We start from the raw sequence: 19,989 nt of genomic DNA, 5'->3' as shown, positions 1-19,989 counted from the left end.
AAAAAAAAAAAGGGAAGAAAAAGAAAAGACACTGGAGAAACTTAAATGCATATTACTAAGTGCAAGAAACCCATCTGAAAAAGCTACATAGTGGATAATTCCAATGATATGACATTCTGGAAAAGAGAAAACTATTGAGAGAGAGTAAAAACATCAGCTATCACCACAGGCAGAGCACAAAAGATTTTCAGGGCAGTGAAACTATAATGGAAACATGTCATTATAAATTTGTCCAAATCCATAAACTGTACACCACCAAGGGTGACTCCAAGTGTTCACTATGGACTCTAGGCGATAATGATGTGTCAACACAGGTTCTTCAGCTATAACGAATATTACTGGTGGGGAATGTTGATACAGACAGACTGTGCATGTACGAGAGAGGAGTACATGGAAAATCTCTTTACCTTCCGCTCAATTTTGCTGTGAACCTAAAACTGTCCTAAAAAAATTAAGTATAGGAGCTCACCTTGTAGCTCAGTGGAAATGAATCTGACCAGTATCCACGAGGATGTGGATTCAAATCCCTGGCCTCACTCAGTGGGTTAAGGATCCTGCAGTGCTATATGGCTGTCATACAGGCCAGAAGCTACAGCTCCAATTTGACCCTAGCCTGGGAACTTCCTTATGCCACAGATCAGCCCTAAAAAAATAAATAAATAAATTTGACTGCAGAAGATGGGATTGCTTCTGAGGCATGGACTTGACCCCCTGCCCAGCACAGTGTTCTGGCATTGCAAAAGTTCGGATTCAATCCCTACCCCAGTAACTTCCATATGCCAATGCGGCCATTAAGGAGGAAAGAAAAAATCAGAAGTTGCTAGGGTGTAGTAGAAAAGTGTGAGGAATTAATAAGTGGAGATCTTCAGGGCATTGAAAATGTTGACCGATACTATAATGATGGATAAGTATTAGTAAGTATTAGGCATTTGCCAAAAACCCACAGAACTGTTATTCTGTGTTATTCAACAGAGTATCTCTTTCTCAACACAAAAAGTGAGCCCAAACATAAACCTTAACTTTAATAACATAAACCTGAACTTCAATAATGTATCAACATTGGCTCACCAATTGTAACAAATGTATCAAGCTAATACACAATGTTAATAGCAGGGAAAACTGAAGAGGGGCATGAAATAATTGCACTTTCTGCTATATTCTTCTGCAAACCTAATACTGCTCTTAAAAAATAGTCTACAAATTTTTTTTTTTTTTTTAATGCTGAGGAAACTTGTTAACTTGGAGCTGCTAGGAGAGCCAACTCTGTCCTCATGAGAGAAAAAACTGGCTGAAAACAGAAAGCCCACCAAGAAAAGCAGTAAAGAACCAGTATACAAAGCCCACCAAGAAAAGCAGTAAAGAACCAGTATACAAAAAGAGAAAAATACTGCCCAGATGATATCAAATGATTCCTAGATTCAGCTAAGCCAGTTGCACACTGAACTTACCATGGTTAAATTAGTCTATTAAATTTTGTTTTTACTTTTTAAAAAATGCATGTGATCACACACACACTATTATTAATCATCTCCTGCATAATCATTTTCATAGGCGCTAGGATAAGAACACATAGAAAACCACTGCAGTTAGTGACTCTACTTGTAGACTTCATGGAAAAGGTAACATGAGAGCAATAGGCATTACCCTGGCCTTTGCTTCTGAGCATCAGAAAACTGGTGCCTCCAAGCAGCAACATGCTGCTGGTCAATTTCAGCCACAGCATAAATACTTCACTATGAATTAGTCAAAACCTCAAGGAATATTTTTAAAAGTTATAAGCAATCTGGAGTTCCTGTCATGGCACAGTGGAAACGAATCCGACTAGGAACCATGAGGTTGCGGGTTCGATCTCTGGCCTTGTTCAGTGGGATAAGGATCCGGCATTGCCATGAGCTGTGGTGTAGGTCGTATGCGCGGCTCCGATCTGGTGTTGCTGTGGCTGTGGCGTGGGCTGGCAGCTGTAGCTCCAGTTGGACCCCTGGGAACCTCCATATGCTGCAGGTGTGGCCCTGAAAAGACAAAAGAAAAAAAAAAAAAAGTTATAAGCAATTTCATCTGAAAAACCCATGAAATGAATGCTTTAGTCACTAGTGATTTCTAAAGGAGTTCCCCCATACAGTGGATGAAGAATCCAAGTGCAATGGCTCAGGTTACTGCAGAGGCTTGGGTTTTATCCTCAGCCCTGCACAGTGGGTTAAAGGATCCAGCATTGCATAAGGTGCAGCTCAGATTCAATCCCTGGTCTGGGAACTTTCATAGGCCAAGGGTGCAGCCATTAAAAAAAAAGAAAGAAACTGACAAGTGTTTTACTGCCTATTCGTAGGCTTTTATAAAAGCTGTAATTTTAAAAGATACACAGAATAAGTAGTCTACCCAAATGACAACTATCTAAACAATTTAGGTTTTCAGAACATTTTAATTATTCTTATTAATTATTGTTCATAGTTAACCTGAAATGTATAATCCTCATTTCTAAGAAAAGAATATGTAGGTCAGTGGCCAAGTTATATTTAGATATATTTAGATAGATATATTTAGAACAGTTTCTGAATTTCCAACCTGCTTTAAGACTAGATCATGCTACACAAGTAGCCTCCTTCAACCAAAATAAAATTGCTGATTGAATACCTGGATTTTTACAAAAGATAAGTTATATATTTAAAAAATAAGGCTTTTAATACAGATTCCTTTAAAATAAGTTTTTCTAACGTATCTTAAGTTCGATATTTAAAATTCAGTTTCTGTTGCTAAACCATTCACAGCTGACCTGCTTGCTTCTTCAGAAAGGCCTTCCCCCTTACCCATCACTCAACACAAGTTCATGGGAAACCTGATGCTTACATTTGATTTTGCTTAAAAATAGGCAAGAACGTATCTTCCATGGAAACCAAAGCATATCTACATTTGACACTGGAGAAGGGAAACAAGATTGCTCCTTGCTTAGACCTAGTTTCTTGATATACAATTCCTTACAATTAGAATAAAATATGGGAGTTCCCATTGTGGTTCAGTGGGTTAAGAACCTGACATGGTGTCCGTGAGGATGCAGGTTTGATCCCTGGCCTCACTCAGTGGGTTACGGATCTGGTATTGTTACTGCAGCAGCTGGAGTCACTGCTATGGCTTGGGTTCAATCCCTCACCCAAGGAATTCCACATGCCCCAGATGGGACCAAAAAAGAAAAAAAAAAAAAGTTTTATTAAAATAGAATCTTAAGGACATCTTGATTTTTCTTGTTTTTTTTTTTTTAAGTTAAGTTGATATTTTAAAATCTCACATATATGTTAGCAGCAAAATCATTTAAAATTTCTAAGGGCAAACTCTGCTACAAAGCAGTTACTTCAGTGCACTGACTTTAACTACAAATACATTTAATAGCACAACAAATGCCCTTTTGCTATGTATAGTAATGATACAAGGCTTTAGAAATGAATTATATTTTCAAAATAGCAGCCACCAGATATGCAAATGCATACTATATCCTTGCTTAGATCTATAGCTAAATTAGTATAAGCTAGTAATGTTTAAATAACAAATACCAAACCACTTCATAATTTGGTTTTGCCCACAAATATGTAAGAATTCATCTTTTGTGTAAATCAAGGCATATCTATATACTACACTTAAGGTACACAAGATTGTTCCTTTGATAATTTTGCCTAAGCAAAATATCCAGTTTTATTTCATTTTATAGAAACCCACACAACTACCATTTCTTTGCTACCTTTTTATTTACAGAAAATGGTATAGTTTTCTTAGGATGGAAATCCTGTGAAATTGGATTGTTATGTTCATTATACAACTACAGATGTGATAAATTCATTTGAGTAATGAAAAAATATATATATAAAATAAAAATTTTTAAAAAGAAAATGGTATAGTTTTCTATGCATACTACACTTAGTTAACATTATGCCCAAGGCATGCCAAATGGTTAGTCAATAAAAATAAGAACTATGCTATATAAGGAAGGAAAAGGAGTCATTAATCAAAGAAGATACAGTTTAAACAGCTTCCCAGCAATCTAGTCTAAACAGATATTTTTAAAGTTTTTTTAAAAAATAGACTTGGCTTCTGAGTTCCCGTTGTGGCTCAGTGGTAACAAACCCAACTAGTAGTACCCATGAGGACTAGGGTTCAATCCCTGGTCTCGCTCAGTGGGTTAAGGATACAGCATTGCTGTGAGCTATAGTGTAGGTCTAAGACAAGGCTCGGATCCCATGTTGCTGTGGCTGTGGTGGAGGCCGGCAGCTGTAGCTCTGATTTGTCCCCTAGCCTGGGAACGTCCATATGCCACAGGCGCGGCCCTAAAAAGCAAAAATGTATATGTATTATGTGTGTGTATGTGTATATATATACACATACACACACATAGTTTCAAAATCCAAAAAGTGTTAGCTGCCTTACAGTTTTAACATTCAACTATGCATGTTTAGTACTGAATTTATGACTCAAAAATGATGCACTCTCTTGGCACTAAAAATCAAAGCAATTGGACTAATTCTTACTTTTATAATTCTTACTATAACTCTTACTATATAATTCTTATAGGGAGCTCCCTTTGTGGCTCAGTGGTTAACAAACCCAACGAGGATCCATGAGCATGCAGGTTCACTCAGTGGGTTAAGGATCCGGTGTTGCCGTGAGCTGTGATGTAGTTTACAGATGTGGCTCAGATCCCATGTTGCTGGGGCCGCAGCTCCAATTCAACCCCTGGCCTAGGAACTTCCATATGCTGTGGGTGTGGCCCTAAGTAGCAAAAATAATAATTATTATTATTATTATATGCATGAGACTTAAAAAAAAAGTCATGAGACCACTAATAAGAATGTAGCTAACTCTAAGATAACAGAAGTATCTGCTTCCCAGAAACAGTTATGATATGAAACAGATTATAGCCTGATTCTACTGCTAACATTTTTTTTAAGTAGTAGTAACTTCCCTAATATGTAACTGGGACCAAGGTTTAAAAGAAAAAAAATCCATGACAATCAATCTTTGGTCTTTGTCAAACCCTGCCTACCGGACATGAAGAAACTTTAAAAAAAAAAAAAAAAAGTCCCAAGGTATTTTAAAGTTTTGCTTGGTTATGTTTTTGTTTGTTTGGGGTTTTTTTGTTTGTTTTTTTCTAGGGTTGCACCCATGGCATATGGAGGTTCCCAGGCTAGGGGTCTAATCGGAGCTGTAGCCACTGGCCTATGCCACAGACACAGCAATGCCACATCCTAGCCGCATCTGCAACTTACACCACAGTTCATGGATCCTTAACCCACTGAGTGAGGCCAGGGATTGAATCCACCACCTCATGGTTCCTAGTCGGATTTGTTAACGACTGAACCACAACAGGAACTCCAGTTATGTTTTTTAAATATGAACAAGAAGGAGTTCCCGTCGTGGCGCAGTGGTTAACGAATCCGACTAGGAACCATGAGGTTGCGGGTTCGGTCCCTGCCCTTGCTCAGTGGGTTAACGATCTGGCGTTGCCGTGAGCTGTGGTGTAGGTTGCAGACGCGGCTTGGATCCTGTGTTGCTGTGGCTCTGGCGTAGGCCGGTGGCTACAGCTCCGATTCGACCCCTAGCCTGGGAACCTCCATATGCCGCAGGAGCGGCCCAAGAAATAGCAACAACAACAACAACAAAAAAATATGAACAAGAACAGGAGACAGGGACCAAAAGAAAAACTGCACGTCATGAAGATAAAACTAAAATGAAGCAGGGCTTTCAAACTGTATTGTGTGCCTACTTCCTGCTGGTGTGGGCAATTGGCACAGAAAGATTATAAAGTGATTCTACCACGTTAGACAAGTTAGATATCAGAATAGATACTGTGAAATCTAATTCTGGTTGGTTGGTTTGTTTTTTTAGGGCCGCACACACGGCACATGGAAGTTTCCAAGCTAGGGGTCAAATCCCAACTACAGCGGTCAGCCTATACCACAGCCACAGCAATGCCAGATCTGAGCCACATCTTCAAACTACAACACAGGTCATGGCAACACCAGACCCTTAGTGACAATCTAATACTAATGGTGGGAGAGAATCACAACACTAGTAATCATTAAAAAAAAAAAAAAAAAAAAAAAAAAAAGCACCTAACAATTATTACCTGATTTTTCTGACACTGCTCTAAGAGGGTGATTTTTAAAGCAACCCCTACCCTCGCCTCCTCCCCAAACACACACACATAATGACTGAGAAAATTTAAGCTCAGGATATTGAAATTTAACCTTATACATGAGGAAGGAGGGCAATAACACATCATGAGGAAAACAATTAAAAAAAAAAAACAACTTATTTGTATAGCTGTTTTTTTACTCACCATCCCCAGCGCCATTATATTACAATCATCTCTGAAACCAGGGATTATGTTAATTATCTTCAGTTTAGATGCAAAGTTAGACACTATGAAGCCAAATATCTTAAGCCATATAACACAAATAATGTAAAAAGAAGTATCTTACTAAAAATCAAAATGAAGTCCCCCCTCTCCAGATGTTCAACTAGTTCCAGGAAGAGATTCTATCACATCTGTAACACTGATGTTCCTAAATCCTTTGAAATAGAAAAATTAACCTCTTTTCTAATTTGTACACACAAATACTAACAACTTTAAGGCCACAGTATTCTCTTGATAAGCACCAATATTTCAAAAATCCAATTTTGCTTTCAAAGTACTTCTTTCAATTTTTTGTTGGAATTTGGAGTAAATTTTTCCACTAAGAAAATTGTAGCATGGATAATGCAGATAGTGCAGGAATCAAAGATGGAGACTGGGAGTTCCCGTCATGGCGCAGTGGTTAAAAAATCCGACTAGGAACCATGAGGTTGCGGGTTCGATCCCTGGCCTCGATCAGTGGGTTAAGGATCCGGCATTGCCGTGAGCTGTAGTGTAGGTTGCAGAATGCAGCTCGGATCCCTAGTTGCTATGGCCCTGGCATAGGCTGGCAGCTACAGCTCCGATTAGACCCCTAGCCTGGGAACCTCCATATGCTGTAGGAGCGGCCCTAGAAAAAAGACAAAAAAAAAAAAAAAAAAAGATGGAGACTGACATAAAAACAACTACAGAATTACAATATAGTGGAAACAGCCTTTCTCCACAGCAACTCATCCCTTTCCTTCCCTTAGTTCTCAAAAGAAAGAGGTTGAAGAGGCTCTAACTATGAAAAAGATACAGTACAAAAGACTCAGAACTGGGAATGATGAAAGGCATTCAGAGTGAGGAAATATGAGTAATTAATTAATGGAGCTAGGTAGTGAATATCATCAGCCGCTAACATCACAGACAACCAAACATTACATGCCTTCTGATGCAAGTACTCAGCATTACCTATAAAGTATTTTTGTCCCCTCAAAGAAAAAAAAAAATGAGATACATTATAGAAGCCAAATCTAAAACCCCAAACCAATTAACAAGAAACCCAGGAGACAGAGGTATACCACTACAGCAATGTTTGATGGAAATTTAAACTGAGGGAAAATTTTCTCTAACAAATGATTTTCCAGGAAAAAGAAATAAGAGGGAGAATCTATAGATTACAAAACAATTCCCAGACCAGATTCCCACTGTGGTGCATCAGGCATTGTGGAGTTCCCGTCGTGGCGCAGTGGTGAACGAATCCGACTAGGAACCATGAGGTTGCGGGTTCAATCCCTGCCCTTGCTCAGTGGGTTAACGATCTGGCGTTGCGGTGAGCTGTGGTGTAGGTTGCAGACGCGGCTTGGATCCCGCATTGCTGTGGCTCTGGCGTAGGCCGGCGGCTACAGCTCCAATTCGACCCCTAGCCTGGGAACCTCCATATGCTGTGGGAGCAGCCCAAAGAAATAGCAAAAAGACCAAAAAAAAAAAAGACCCGGCATTGTCTCTGTGGCAGCACAGGTTCAATCCCTGGCCCAGGATAGTGAGTTTAAGGATCTGTGAGTTTAAGGATCTGGCAATGTCACAGCTGTGGTGTAGGTCGCAGCTGTGACTCGGATTCAATTCCTGGCCCAGGAACTTCTACATGCCCGCTGGTGTGGCCAAAAAAAAACAATGCACAAACCTTGACTCTTCATCTGAATAATGTAATAAAAATACATTTATGGGAGTTCCTGTTGTGGCGCAGTGGAAATGAATCTGACAAGGAACCATGAGGTTGCAGGTGCGATCCCTGGCCTTGCTCAGGGGGTTAAGGACCCGACATTGCCATGAGCTGTGGTGTAGGTCTCAGACATGGCTCGGATCCTGCATTGCTGTGGCTGTGGTGTAGGTCGGTGGCTACAGCTCTGATTCGACCCATAGCCTGGGAACTTCTATATGCCATGGGTGCAGCCCTAAAAAAAGCAATATATATATATATATGATAGAACTATGAACACTGAATATCATATTTAAGGAATATTCCTAATTATTTTTCAGTGTGATACTTCAGTACTTAAATACTTCGGTTTTTTTCCCTTCAATAGTGAAGCTAAGAAGCTGGAGTGCAAAAAGGTTCAAGTAGAGAAAGGGAACGCTAAAAATTAGTGCAGCTGAATAGATTTGACCTACCCGGAACCGAAATATAAATTGTGAGACTGTAACCACAGGAAAAGAGCAGCTTTGCATGCTTGCCAGCCAACCTTTTCTCCACTGATATAAGTTCTATAAATAGGCCAGGAGCGATAATGACTGCTCAAATCTCTTCATGTTTCAGATACTACCACTACTGACATGCCTCTGGCCCAGCAACAGGGTTGTGAATAAACTAGCATCAGGTAAGAAGCCAAGGAAGTGACCAAATGCAAAGAATGCACAGTGACTAAAGAGAGCCCCTCTAAGTATTCAAAAATACCATCAGTGAAAATCAAGAATAATTTAAAACACAGGTTCTAGATTTCCTCCAAGATTTCTGCTCCTGCCATTTTCTATCTCCCTCAGAAGAGAGTACACATAAGGATGGCTCACCACACACTGGTACCTGAGGTCCCCAAAATAAATATTGCCAAAAAACTTATCCATTATAGATGCCCCCAGACTCATAGCAAACTGTGTAGTGGATCATGGAGGAAATAATGGGAAACACTTGATGATATAATCCTGACTTAAGAATAAACTATGCTTCTATCCTAGGTTGGTGGGGTGGTGGCTGTTTCTTTTTTCTTCTTGCATATGCAAACTCCCAGGCCGGGGATGGAATCCAAGCTGGGGCAACACTGGATCCTTTTTTTTTTTTTGCTTTTTAAGGCCACATCAGAGGCACATTGGAGGTTCCCAGGCTAGGTGTCAAATCAGAGCTATAGCTGCTGGCCTGCACCACAGCCACAGCAACATCAGATGTGAGCTGCACCTTTGACCTATACCACAGCTTGCGGCAACGCGGGATCCTTAACCCCTTGAGCGAGACCAGGGACCAAACCCGCAAACTCGTGGTTCCTAGTCCGATTTGTTTCCACTGTGTCACAACGGGAACTCCAAAACCGGATCCTTAACCCACTGCACAGGCCAGGGATCAAATTAGGAACACCACAGAGATGAGCTGGATCATTAACGCACTGCACCACAGTGGGAACTCCCCATGCAGGTTTTTTAAAAGGCAGACAGGATACCGCTTAAAATCTTAACCACATGAGGTTTTTGTTCTTAATACAGAAAGGAAAACAGTCCTGTTTTCCTAGAGTTTTAGTCCACACCCAACTTCCCTGTCCCCAACAATACCTTTCTCTAATTATAAGGCACCTAACAAAATACTGACTCTAGCCATCATCAAAGTTATTTTCTTTAAGCCAGACAACTTGGTAAAAAATAACTTCTACTGATCCCTTTGGTCAGTATCTGATTTCCCCAATATTAACTATGCTAATGAAAACTTAAATTTCTAGATAACCCAAACACAATCCTAGTTTATCCACATTCTTGGGAATGGCTGCTGTAAGTAAGTTCTAACAAATTTAATTTTGTTGCTCTTTGAACAACAATCAGAACTAACTTCCTAATACACGACTTGAGTTCCAGGTTGAGGAATTCAAGTCTCCAAGAAATTTCTTTTAGACTTACAGACGCATTAAAAAAAAAAAAAAAAAAAAAAAAAATGAGGCATTCTCGTCGTGGCACAGTGAAAACGAATCCGACTAGGAACCATGAGGTTGCAGATTCCATCCCTGGCCTCGCTCAGTGGGTTAAGGATCCGGCGTTGCTGTGGCTGTGGTGTAGGTCGGCAGCTGTAGCTCCAATTAGACTCCTAGCCTGGGAACCTCCATATGCCTCAGGTGTGGCCCTAAAAAAAAAGGACAAAAGACCAAAAACAAAATTTTTTTTTGGTAAATTTACAAAAAAATATGATTGGAGTTCCCTGGTGGCCTAATGGTTAAGGATCTCACACTGTCACCACTGTGACTGAGGTTACTCTTGTGGCACAGGTTCCACCCTGGCCTGGACACTTCTGCATGCCACAGGCGAGGCCGAAAAGAAAAAAGAAAGAAAAAAATGCTATTTTCCACTACCTTATTAAAAACGCTTTTATGAAGGAAAAGACTCAACTCTATACTCTGGTTGTTATATTATACAGTACTTTTTTGTCCTACAGCCTACTTCTCCACATTTTAGGGCAGGAAAGAAACTTAGAAATCATCTGGTTCCCTAGATTTGAGTTCCCTGAGTAGAAATTTCTTTTATCTTTGTACCAATCTCCATCTTGCACCTGAGCACTCAGCAAATGGGTTGGTTTTTATTTTCGTTTTTTAACTAGGTATAACAACCCCCACATACAAACTGAGTTCTGCCAAGAGACTTCTATTTTTTTTTTTTTTTTTTTTTTTTTTTTTGTCTTTTTAGGGCCACACCTGTGGCATATGGAGGTTCCCAGGCTAGGGGTCTCATCGGAGCTGCTGCTGCGGGCCTACACCACAGCTCACGGCAACACCAGATCCTTAACCCACTGAGGGAGGCCAGGGATCGAACCCAAAATCTAATGGTTCTTAGTTGGATTTGTTTCCACATCACCACAATGGGAACTCCTAGACCTCTACTTTTGATTAACCCTCACTTAACAAGAAAATACTCATTCGGGTAGTTTTTAAATTAAGTTAAATTAATAACTCAGGACTTACATTATCTATCTATTGGCTGTTTTTTTTTCCTTTGGTCTTTTTGCCTTTTCCAGGGTTGCTTCCTGCGGTACATGGAGGTTCCCAGGCTAGGGGTCTAATCGGCACTGTAGCCACCGGCCTACGCCAGAGCCACAGCAACGCGGGATCCGAGCCGCGTCTGTGACCTACACCACAGCTCACGGCAATGCCTGATCCTTAACCCACTGAGCAAGGCCAGGGATCAAACCCGAAACCTCATGGTTCCTAGTTGGATTCGTTAACCACTGCGCCACGACGGGAACTCCTCTACCGGCTATTTTAAATAATAAAATCTGAGCAAAAGAGGTATGAAGTCCCATTTTGAATAAAGACATGAAACAAAACAGAAGCAAAACTTAAACACTGTAAATTAAAGCCATTAAATTACTAAATAAGATAACCATCAAATGAGTCATACTAATTACAGTATTTTTAAATCACATTTACTACTATCAGCTTCTACTAACATGTTATGATAAATATATACAATATATATAATAGAAATTTCCCCTCCTAGCAGTTCGAGAATATAAAAGAGAATAAAACAAGCAAGATAATTTTAGTTTCACCCTGCTCCTTCCTTTTATCTCAAGGACCTGTAGGTTGTGTGTGAGAGCTAACTGAACATCAATCCCACTCCTGCTGAGAGAAGCTGCCCACACAGAAGCAGAAAACACAGTTTATTTCCCTAAGTTCAATCATGAGTTCTGAAAGAGTAAGGTATATAGGTATGATTAAAGAAAAAGGTTAAAAGGATCTAGAAAAGTTTCATGACACAAATCAAATTTAAATTTAAGACTGGAATTTGACAACTCAAGAAAAATATCAAATTACTTAACACTGGTGATTAAGAATCAGCCCATAACAAAAAAAGCCAATAAAATTTCTACTCGGTAAACTGAAGGATAAAGAAAAATCTTTCAAGGAATGCCTATCTCATCCTTCATATTCCACTTGAGATTTTTTTCCTTTTAAAGAAAATAACTCACTGGCAGAAAAAGTTCTTTTACAACCTGGCCCTACCTTCCTCGACCTCATAGAGTTTACATCTATCTCTCTAAACTTAGGGCACTGGCTACATCATTCAAGATCAATGATACTCATCTTTGCTGAGGCTATTCCCTAGCCTGGAACGCCCACCTGGAAATCCCTCTCAAACTCCAGGTTTAAAAGTGTTAAGAGTTTCTTTAGCATCAAGGCCTGACAGTCTTATTCCCCACTACAGCACCAGCAACTAGAGTACAAATGGCACAGAGTAAGCAATCAGTAAATTAGCGTTGTGAGAATAAAGAGGATCCACCTGAATGTTTTGTCCTTTGTTTTCTCAATAGGTCTTCCCCACTTCTATAGTATCACAGATTTTTACTGTTATCAATGTTAATTATCTTTTTTTTTTTTTTTTTAAGGCCGAACCCACAGCATATGGAAGTTCCCAGGCTACAGGCTGAATTAAAGCTGCAGCTGCCTGCCTATGCCACAGCCACAGCAATGCGAGATCTGAGCTGCATCTTCGACCTATGCCACAGCTTGTGGCAATGCCGGATCCTTAACCCACTGAGTGAAGCCAGGGATCGAACCCATATCCTCATGGATACTAGCCGGGTTCTTAAACCACTGAGACAAAATGGGAACACCTATGTCTATTTCATTTTTATTTCTTAATTACCCAGGAAACTTTATTTGGCCCTAAATTCTTTTGTAAAATACATAATACCAAAATCAGTATGGTTCAGAAGAAAATACATTAATAGTAAAACACTTGCCATCTTTTACAGATTTTCTCAAGTATTATCAATTCAGTAAACATGAATATACAGTTTTCATGTTGCTAGTTACCTGTAAAAAATTAAGGAAGGTATAATATGATTTACCAAAGTTATAAACATAAGGTCTGAGTCTCTAATACATATATAACAGTTCTAAACTTTAAATAAAAGCATTCTAATTGCCCATATATGAACTCTTCAAGCCTACATCAGACTGAAATCATTAAGTTTGAAGATCCCGGCAAAACAATCCCTCGAATAATGAGTAACTACACAACCTCAAGAAGTTACTAGTTATACACTAAGGAAACTTAAGGTACCAACATTAAAATGTTAATCACTCAATTCTATCAGAACTGCATTAAGTTAGAATCTAAAGCTAAATTTATCTTTATTTTTTTCTTATTTTTTTCGTCTTTTTAGAGCCACACCAGTAGCAATATGGAAGTTCCCAGGCTGGGGGTGGAATCAGAGCTGTAGCTGCTGGCCTACACCACAGCCACAACCACACCTGCTCCTTAACCCACTGAGCGAGGCCAGGGATCAAACTGAGTCCTCACAGATACTAGTCGGGTTCATTACCGCTGAGCCACAACAGGAACTCCTAAGTTTATCTTTAACATACAGGTCTTAGATTAATCATGAAAACTCTGAGACAAAGAACATTCTGACACTCTTTCATAAATGCATTTAAGAGTAATATAAACTGAATTAGTAAGTAATGTAACAACTACGCTGTGAACTTAAAGTTAACAGGGAAAGTCTCCAGTGCCAAAAGCTAGCCCATCCCAATTTCCACAAATAGATGTCAGAAAAGAAAATTTCCCATTAAGAAGTCATATGTAGGGGAGTTCCCGTCGTGGCGCAGTAGTTAACGAATCCGACTAGGAACCATGAGGTTGCGGGTTCGGTCCCTGCCCTTGCTCAGTGGGTTAAGGATCCGGCGTTGCCGTGAGCTGTGGTGTGGGTTGCAGACGCGGCTCGGATCCCGAGTTGCTGTGGCTCTAGTGTAGGCCGGTGGCTACAGCTCCAATTCGACCCCTAGCCTGGGAACCTCATATGCTGCGGGAGCGGCCCAAAGAAATAGCAAAAAGCCAAAAAGCCAAAAAGCCAAAAAAAAAAAAAAAAAAAAAGTCATATGTAGCTCATATTTCAGGCATAATTACCTTGCAGTTTCTCCCTTCCATTCATATTGAACCACCTATTTTGAAGTTTACAATTATGTTAATATTATGAAAAAGATACAGTTTGGGACTTCCTGTTGTGGCTCAGCTGGTTAAGAGCCCGACTAGCTCCATGAGGATTTGGATTTGATCCCTGGCCTCGCTCAGTGGGTTAAGGATCTGGTGTTGTCACAAGGTGCAGCATAGGTCACAGATGCGGGTTGGATTCCGAGTTGCTGGGGCACAGGCCTGCGGCTGCAGCTAAGATTCAAGCCCTAGCCTAGGAACTTCTATATGCCACAGGTCCAGCCCTAAAAAGAAAAAAAAAAAAAAGATACGCTTTGAAGTTTTACAATTACAGTGATATTGAAAAGTACTCTGAAGGAATCTGATTTAGCAATGTCTAAAAATACTTTTATTTTCTATTTTATGAAACTGCATGAAATTCCACTAAGGTTCTTCTTAAACTAGCATATAGGTCATCACAATATATTCTATCTTAGTTTTCAGAGTTCAAATTTATTTATTTTCGTCTTTTGTCTTTTTAGGGCTGCGCCCAAGGCATATGGAGGTTTCCAGGCTAGGGTCTAATCAGAGCTGTAGCTGCCGGCCTACGCCACAGCCACAGCCACACCAGATCCGAGCCTCATCTTCGACCAACACCACAGCTCAGGGCAATGCCAGATCCTTAACCCACTGAGCCAGGTCAGGGATCAAACCCGAAACCTCATGGTTACTAGCTGGGTTCATTAACCACTAAGCTACCATGGGAACTCCCAGAGTTCAAATTTAATTCATAATGTCTTTATTTACTCAGCACCTACTGTGCATAAAGCACTCTACTAGGCATTGTATTGGCCAGATTATTTGGCCAAAATATTATACTTCCTACTAAAAAACCTCCGTGTTTGTGACTCTTCAGGACACCAGGTAATAACTATCAGTTGCAGGTCTCTAAAAATGCTTGTTAAACCAAAAGACAATGCTCTTATTGAAGAAATCCAGATTGCCAGGATCAGCAAAACCACATTAGAAAGTTAACAGCCTCCAGCCTTAAAATATCCCAGGAGAAGAAAGGGAGTAATTCAAACTGCTAACATGTGCCCAACACACTGCACAATAATAGGCTGAGCAAAACTGCCAGATGTATTTGTAATTAAGAGGTCCAACCTTGACAAAGCATCATCAGTGGGTTTTCATCCTAGAGGGGGAAGGATTCAGAAAGCAGACGCTCAGGCGAGCAACAAAAAGCACATCCAGCACAAACTGCTCAAGCGGTTCACTCTGGGAGAACAAGTACAGGCGTTCATTCCTTCAACCTGCGAGCATCTATTCTGTGACAGCGGAGATGATTTAAAAGGGAGCATGAATGACGTGAGCCTCCGTTGAGGGCTGTTGCCCCAACAATACACCGAGATCAGCGATATAAGAAATCAACTACAAAGCACTACGGGGCTTTGAAAAGAGAGGATCCTTCCTGAGAGAGTCCGAGAAGTCTGTGATCTTTAAGTTGAGGCTGGTCAGCTTACGTCCTCGCCGGGTTTTCTAAATAAAGTTGACAAACTTGCCAGGAGAGGTCAATTTGGGAGACTGACACATCCCTCCCATTGACCGAAGGCGTCTGCCGACCGAAGGTAGAGGAAGCGCCGAGACGCAGGCGGCGCCAAGCCGGAGAAAACCATCCTCCCTCCTCCTAGGCCTCCGCAGTCACGGCGCAGGGGCAGCCACCGGGGCTCTCGGGAGTCGGCGGGTCTCGGCGCCAGACTCCAGCTCGCGGGGCTGGCAGAGTTGGCAGAGCAGCCGCCGCCGCCGTTTCCCCGGCGGCCCGGGGCGCCGGAAAGTTGCACGAAGACAACTCCAGGGCCGCGAAGCCTCTCCGGCCCGCGGCCCACCGGCTGCAGCACTTCCATCCTCCTCTCTGCTGCCAGGGAAAGGGACCCGCCTGGTCCGGGAAAGGGAGGGAGGCGCCGCCGGCCAACCCGCCGGGCCCGGAGGACGCGAAGGTCACTGACCGACGGGAGAGCAAGGGGTCCCGCTGTTCCGCCCCTCTCGTTGGCCCCCTCCCGGGCCGCGCCTCTCGCCACGTCCGAAACGCTAAGACCCCGGCGCCCGGACGGCGCAAAACCTCGCCCGCGGCCCGCACCCCTCCGACTCAAACTGACCCCTCCCCGGGACGCAGCCGCTCCGGCCCTGCGCCCCTTCCCGCCTCACCTGCGCCCCGCGGCGGCTCCGCACCTCCTCGCCCGCTCCGCGCGCCCCGTCGGGGCACGCACCGACCCCCCGGGTCCCTCCGGGCCTCGGCGACTCGGAATGCGACGGCCACCGCCGCCTTCACCTTCTCGGCACAAGCCCCGGCGGCGAACAGAGGGCAGTGGCCAGAGCCCTGCCGGGGCCAAAGAGAATCTCGCCGCCTCCGCAGCCTCCACCACCAAGTCCCTTCACTCGTCCGCGCCGCCCGGAGAAAATGTCACCAGAGGCCGTTCCGTTCGGCGCCTCACTTCCGCCCGGAACCACAGAGCCCGCGCCGGTCGGCTAGAGCGGCCGTTGCGGCGGGGGGCCTCTAGGGACAGGAGCGGGAGGCCTAGAGAAAGCCAGAGAGCGCCATCTGGAGGGAGCCGACCCGTTCTCCTCCCTTTGCAGAGCGCCGGGCGCGCGGGCACTGGCTTCCCGGGTTTCTTTCCCGCGCTCCCTCCATCTGCTCAGGCAGCTCCCTTCGAGAAATGTCTTTCCCAGAGGGTCGGAAAGCCAGTCAATACAAGTCACGGACGATGCCTTAAGAAAAGGACTGCGCTCCCTTTCCCGTGCGCTGCTCAGGACTCACCTTTCCTGAAGCCTTGCCGAAGGAAGCTCGTGGCGTCTAAATCCTTGAGTCACTCCAGGAGGGAGTCCGCTCCCTTCTCTCCCACCTTTTCGCAGCTCGGCTAGGGGAGATTCGGCTATGCTCCTCTCTCGTGCAGTGGCATCAACATCCCGTTCAAGTTTCTGGATGAACCTTGCACGCCTTGCAGATAGATCGCCACCTGCTGGTGAGACAAGGTTCGCCAGGGAGATCCCGCTCCGCCCTTACGTGCGATGCCGACGCCCCCAAATTCCACCTCTGCCAAGTCACTCCCGATTGCGCTTTGAGTTTTCGAAGCCCTTCGTCGAGATCTGGGGTCCAGGAAACCGAGCTGGACGTGGGACCCGGCAGAAAGGTGAAGTGGGAGCGAGCCCACCTGGAGGGTACAGGGCTTAAGGAGGAGAAAGAAGTGCTGAGAACAAACCTCACAACCCAAGATCTGGTCAAGGGCTTGCTCTCCCTAAAAGCGGGGTTTTGACAAATAAACGAATACACAAAGACTTCAGGAGAAAATATGAAAGATATTTACCTTTTCAAGAGCCATGCTGGGACTTGGGATGACTTTTCCCAAGAGGAGATTCTGAAAATCACAGTGCTGGCTTCACACTCCCCTTAACATCTGTCTCCCTTTGAGATCAGGCCCCTAAGCTCCCCCAGTTCACTCATTTATGCTGACTTCCTACAAACAATTTTCCATCCCTGACTAAATGAATTAACTGATAAAATAATTGTATAATAATACCTAATTTCTTTGGATACCTACTGTGTGCAAGGCACTGTGCTATGCATCTGATCAGATTCATTCCTTTAATCCTCCCAACTCTTTGGGTTTGGTGGTTTTCCTGGCCCCCAGGGACAAAAGTGGAACAGGCAGAGTGGTAAAGTGACCTGCCCAAGGTTACACATCAGTAAGTGGCAGAGCACGGACAGCCCAACTCCTGAACCAGCATTCTTTTTTTTTTTTTTTTTTTTTTTGTCTTTTTGCCATTTCTTGGGCCGCACCCGCGGCATATGGAGGTTCCCAGGCTAGGGGTCTAATGGGAGCTGTAGCCACCAGTCTACCCCAGAGCCACAGCAACGCGGGGATCCGAGACACATCTGCAACCTATACCACAGCTCACAGCAACGCCGGATTCTTAACCCACTGAGCAAGGCCAGGGATGAAACCTGCAACCTCATGGTTCCTAGTCAGATTCGTTAACCACTGAGCCACAACGGGAACTCCCTGAGCCAGCATTCTTAACTGCTACCACCAACTGCCTCCTTAAAATTCACTGAGAACATACCATGTGCCAGATAAACATTTTGTCTATGTTATTTCACTCATTCATCATTTATTCATTTATTTCCCTGCTACCTTAGTCCTCAAGAAATTTGAGAGGTTGTGGGGTACTGACAAGAGCTCAGGCTCTTTCAGAAGAAAAAAGAGCAGAGAACTAACTACTAAGCTCATGGCTGTCAGTCCCTTCCCCTTCCCACCGCACCTCTGCTTTTTTAGGGTCACACCTACAGCTAGTTCCCAGGAGGGGTTGAATCAGACCTGCAGCTGTCTGCCTGCACCACAACCACAGCAACGCAGGATCCAAGCCACACCTGCACCCTACACCACAGCTCATGGCAATGCCAGATCCTTAACCCATTGAGCGAGGCCAGGTATCGAACCCAAGTCCTCATGGATACTAGTCGGGTTCGTTAACCACTGAGCCCCGACGGTAAGTCCTGGGCCTCACTTGTAAAACATGAACAGGGAAGCGGGGTTCAAAGTTCTCACCAGACTTCTATGGAGTGTTCTGGTCAAGACAAGCAGAAAGCGGATGTCCTGGCCTGCTAACACATGCAGAGGAAGGAGAGCATTGACCCCATGCTGACCACAGCAGGGGGAAGCCCCAAAGGAGCACAGGGAGGGGAGGAGGCTAGAACTGCCCACTGAGAAACAGAAAGGAAAGCAGTAGGAAAGAAGGGAAGAGTCCACAGCCCTAGGGACCTTCCCTGTATGTGGCAGTGGGGATACATTCCACAGACAGATGATCTGGAAGAAAAGTTTCTGAGCAACATCGGCTTTGAAGAGAACATCTCCAGTCCTCCGAAAACTACAGTTCTTGAGAACAACATCATCGGGGGATCCATGTATAATTAAAAACACATATTTCATCTTTGTCCCCAGCCTCTGGCACAGAGCTGCTACAATGCTTGGAATTTCCTGGGTGATAGGAGTGCCTTTTGTTCTTCGTAAGAAACCTGAGTTTAGGCAAAGGAAGTGATTTTTTTAAATTGAGGTATAGTTGATTTACAAATGAGGTGATTCTTGATGGGCCCCTAGGTAGCTTCAGGATGCAGGCTGGTCCTCTGAACAAACCATCGCTGGAGGAAAGACCAGGGTTGGAACTTTTAGCCCCACTCCCACCTCCGGAAGGAGATTGAGTTCAATCACCAATGACTAATGATTTAATTAACAATGTCTACCTAAGGAAACCTGGATAATAACAATACGTGATGCAGCTGAGAGAGCTGACAGGTTGGTGAACACTCTGAGCTGCTCCGAGACCCCCATCCCCAGAGGGCAGAAAAGCTCTGTGCCTGCTCCACCCCCATGTTCAAGGCTCTTCCTGAGGGAACAGTAGGGAAAGTGCCCTTCTGAGTTCTGTGAGTCATTCTAGCCAGTTACCAAACTTAGGAAGAAGTCACAGGAACCCTTGAATTTATAGTCCGTAGAACATAAGTATGAGTAGCCCAGGGACCCTTCTTGTGGCTAGCATCTGAAGTAGGACAGCCCCATGGGACAGAGCCTGTGGGGTCTGTACTAAATCTGGACAGTGAGTGTCAGAACTGAACTGGATGGTTGGACACTCAATTGTTGTTGGAGAATTGGTATCAAAAAAAAAAAAAAAACCAGGATCCTAAAACTTTGACTTTGGGGGGGAGGGGAGCCAAACCCGAGGCAGGCAGAAGTTTCTGGGCCAGGGATTGAACTCATGCCACAGCAGTGACCCAGGCCACTGCGGTGACAAGGCTGGATCCTTAACCTGCTGTGCCATATGGGAACTTTATTTGACTTTAAATAAATATGTTATATTTGTTTTACATTAAGCAAGTCTAGTCCCAGGGCAAATCGCTCTTCAGACTCCTCACCTCTCCCCCC

General features: G+C 43.5%; 1 protein-coding gene across 16 annotated transcripts in view; it reads right to left on the bottom strand.

Moving 5' to 3' along the window:
• Window positions 1-16,999, bottom strand: part of ARK2N (arkadia (RNF111) N-terminal like PKA signaling regulator 2N) — an 86,362-nt gene extending 69,363 nt beyond the window's left edge. For 7 of the 16 annotated variants that reach the window (XR_014808240.1, XR_014808261.1, XM_021092553.2 and 4 more), the window contains exon 1: window positions 16,223-16,480. The gene's annotated coding sequence lies outside the window, so the exon portion shown is untranslated. Of the gene's footprint in view, window positions 1-16,222; window positions 16,481-16,832 lie in introns of those variants that run through there. The other 9 variants (XR_014808271.1, XM_084965016.1, XM_084965051.1 and 6 more) reach the window with 2 other exon arrangements.
• Between the last annotated feature and the right edge of the window lie 2,990 nt (window positions 17,000-19,989).

Source organism: Sus scrofa, chromosome 1 (assembly GCF_054392235.1).
Source record: "Sus scrofa isolate SSC_HxYL_T2T_F1_AM1 chromosome 1, Sscrofa_HxYL_maternal_Yorkshire_Landrace_v2.0, whole genome shotgun sequence".
Classification (NCBI taxonomy): Eukaryota; Metazoa; Chordata; class Mammalia; order Artiodactyla; family Suidae; genus Sus; species Sus scrofa.
This window is presented reverse-complemented; position numbering and strand designations above follow the sequence as displayed.